The following is a 3,878-nucleotide window of genomic DNA, read 5'->3' as shown; positions in this document are numbered from 1 at the left end:
TCCCCCCCTAGGGAGTGTGTCTTGGGTTTTTCCCTTATTATTTTCTTTACTTTTTTTTTCCCCCTCTTCTTTTTTTGGTGGTGGGGGTGGTTATGTTTAAATGAAGTTGCTTTTACAGCACCAAAGACTTAATCATCCATTTCCTATATAAAAGGTAGCTACATTTTTGCATGGACCTCAAGAATACTGTAGTATAGAGGTGGAATTTACGGAAAGGTATTAAGCAGGCTATGTTTTAGCTTATGGGCAAGTAATAAATTGTATCATGTATCTTGAATGTATCATAGATAAGCTGCTATATAACGATTGCCACTTCAGATAGCTGTGAAATTAGGTGATTAACTAGTTGTTACATAACCTTCTAATTTCTGCATAAGTCTAATTACATGAAATAGAGGTGGGGGTTTTGATTTTTTACTTTGCTTTTCTGTTTGGAGTGTCATTGTAACTACTGTATTGTAAATGATGGAAAATATTTTTTATGTTAAAAAAATAAACTGTGTTATATTAAAAAAAATTCTCTAAGTTCCAGTTTTTTCCCTTTATAATTGGTACACTAGAACTTCCATAAATTTTAATTGGAAATTTATTTTATTTTCAAGGTAGAAGTGCAATTTCTTTACGTATATGTTTGTTATAGCAATTTGTGGCTAGCTACCAGCTACATTTTTAAACATCTGATTTTCAAACACATGAACTAAAAAAACAATCTGTATACATGACTCTTGTGAGACAAATTAGTAAAAATAATGATACAGATAGCACAGCACAGAAATTAGCATAGAAAGTACGTGAACCACCTGAAAACAACTGTCTGCCTCTAAAACTGCCCCAGGTTCACAAGTGTTAGATGTACAGGTCATTTGTTAAAAGACCAAAAAATTTACATAGTGCCTTGTAAAAAAAAAAAAAAAAGCTGGATTTTAGAAAAATAAACAGAGAACTAGGAAAACTAATCCTGGCTTGGACATCCTTCAAAAATGAAAAGGATTGGAAGATTCAATATTGTTAAGACGTCAATTCTCCCCACGTGGATCTCCCTTCAATGTATGCCCAGTCAACTCTCAATCTCAGGCTTTTTTTTGTTTTCAGAAATTGACATGATGATTAAATTTATATGGAGTTCAAAGGATATAGAAGAGCCAAAGTAATTTTGAACAAGAAAAACAAGGGGCGCCTGGGTGGCTCAGTCGGTTAAACCTCTGACTTCAGCTCAGGTCATGATCTCACAGTTTGTGGGTTTGATCACCACATAGCGCTCTGCGTTGACAACTCAGAGCCTGGCACCTGCTTCAAATTCTGTGTCTCCCTCTTTCTTTCTGCCACTCCCCTACTCGCACTCTGTCTCTCAAAAAATAAACAAATATTTAAAAAATTTTTTAAAAAGGAAAAGAAAAACAAACTCAGACAACTTAAAATGACTCTCAGACATACTTTAAAAATACAGTAAAAGAAAAAAAACAGTAATCAAGAAGTTACAGTTTTGACTTAAGGACACATTAATAATGGAGCAGAATTGAAAAAGAATCCAACATATATGTTTATATATGGTCTTTTCTTCCTTTATTTTAATTAGAGAGAGAGAGATGGAGAGAGAGAGGGATGGGCAGAGAGGAGGAGAGAGGGAATCCCAAGCAGGATCTGTGCCATAAGCGCAGAGACCCACATGGGGTTCGATCTCACAAACAATGAGATCATGACTTGAGCCAAAACCAAGAGAGTCGGATGCTTAACCAACTGAGCCACCCAGGAGCCCCTATATGTAGTCTTTTCAACAAAAGGTCTTGGATATCTATACTGGAAGGAAAAAAAACCTTCTTTCCTACCATAAACATATATTAACTTAAAATGTATCACAGACGTTAATGTAAGAATCAAAATATGAGAGTCCTAGAAGAAAACACAAATTTTAGGGAATTTGGGTTAAGTAACATTGTTTTCAATATGATGTAAAACCTAATAATATTTTTTTAGTATTTATTTGTGTGTGTGTGTATGAGTGTGTGTGTGTGTGTGAGAGAGAGAGAGAGAGAGAGAGAGCGCGCGCGCGCGCATGTATGCATAAGCTGGGGAGGGGCAAAGAGAGGGAGACAGATTATCCTAAGCAGGATCCTAAGCTCCAGGCTCTGCAATGACAACAGAGAGCCCAATGTGAGGCTCAAACCCAGGAACTGTAAGATCATGACCTGAACTAAAGTTGGAGACTTAACCAACCACCCAAGTGCCTCCCTACAAAATATTTTTAAAATGAAAAACTGAACTTCATTAAAATGAAAAGTTCCATTCTTCCAAAGATGCTACTAAGAAAATAAGTTAAGACCAGGAAAACATACTATAAGATATAAAATATGTATCTTATAGGATTTATCCAGAATATCTAAGGAACTCTTAAAATCCCAATGAAATGAGCAATCCTATCAAATGTTGGGCACAGATATCTGAACCAAAATAGAGATACAGATGGCAAATAACATGGTAAAACATGATCGAAATCATTTAGAAAAATGTAAACTAAAAAACACAACTAGATACTACTACATACTCAATTATCTAAATTAAAAAGACTAAAACCATTAAGTGTTGCTAAGAATATAAAGCAAACTGCTGGTGTGTGAGTGCAAAATGGGACAGTTACTTTATAAAAACAGTTTGGCAGTTTCTCAAAGTTAAATATATGTTTACCATATGACCCAGCAATTCTACTGCTTGGTATTTACCCCAAAGAGATAAAAATACAAGTGCCCACAAAGACTTGCTTCATATAAATGTTCACTGTAACTTGATTCATGATAGTTAAATAAATGCTGTCAATTGGTGAATGGGTAAACAAACTGTGAGATATCCAAATGAAATACTATCTAAAAGAGAAACTTCAGATACATGTGGTAATATGGATGCGTCACAAAAGTGAAAAGTCAGATACAAAAAACTACATACTGTATGACGCCAGTTTATGACATTCTAGAAAGGGGGAAACCAAAGGAGATCAGTGGTTGCTATCAAGTTGGTGGGAAAGCAGGGATTAAATGGAAAGGGAAACAAGTAAATTTTTAGAAGGATGGGAATATTCCATATTATGATTATAGTGGTGATTGCACAACCATATAGCTTTATGAAAACTTATCAAATTTGACACAAAAAATGGATAGATTTTAATATATGCAAATTATGCCTCAATACTACTGACCAGAGTAAGAAGACATTCCATATTCTCTTTATGTGAATCCAGCTACCTCCTTTAGTCTGCACAATGACCCTAAAAAGCAGGCCATGGGAAACAGTCATCTTTTGACTTATAAGTGAACTCAAAATGATCTACCTTGGTCCTTTCATTTTATAGATTATATTAATTTTTCTGAAGAACAATGTGATATTTAAAAAGGTCAGATGACTCAGGATGGATCACCTGAATTCTGACTCTTTGGGCATTGCCCTTTTAGTTAACCTCGCTTTTGTTGACATTGTGTCACTGGGTTCTCAGTTAACCCTGCAAGGTTATGTATTTTATTATCCCTGTTACAGATGTGACAATGACACAGACATACAAGGAAAGTTAATTTTGCTGCATTAATTTTTTCATTACAAAATTATACTGCTATAACTAGCTATTATGCCAGTTTCATGATCAAATTGATTAACCAAGTGAAATAATAATAAAGTTATAATAGGAAGAACACTGTGAGCTATTTTTAAGTTAATTCAAAGCAACAGTTGCAGAATAATCAAACTACAGTCTGTAAATTAGAAGTTTTTTGAGAGTCCTATTTTTTCTTAATATTAAATAAAATGAAATGCTGAACTACTCAGTAAGATATGCCTGGATTTCTACTTATTGTGCAGAGATGCATTTGAAAAGTTCTGTACAACCTACAGACTGA

The 3,878-nt window shown here is 34.4% G+C and overlaps 1 protein-coding gene across 3 annotated transcripts in view; it reads right to left on the bottom strand.

The window, feature by feature from the left end:
- Positions 1–3,878, bottom strand: part of WDFY3 (WD repeat and FYVE domain containing 3) — a 251,559-nt gene that overhangs the window by 136,700 nt on the left and 110,981 nt on the right. The window lies entirely within an intron of this gene.

This window comes from Suricata suricatta, chromosome 1 (genome assembly GCF_006229205.1).
Source record: "Suricata suricatta isolate VVHF042 chromosome 1, meerkat_22Aug2017_6uvM2_HiC, whole genome shotgun sequence".
Lineage (NCBI taxonomy): Eukaryota > Metazoa > Chordata > Mammalia > Carnivora > Herpestidae > Suricata > Suricata suricatta.
This window is presented reverse-complemented; position numbering and strand designations above follow the sequence as displayed.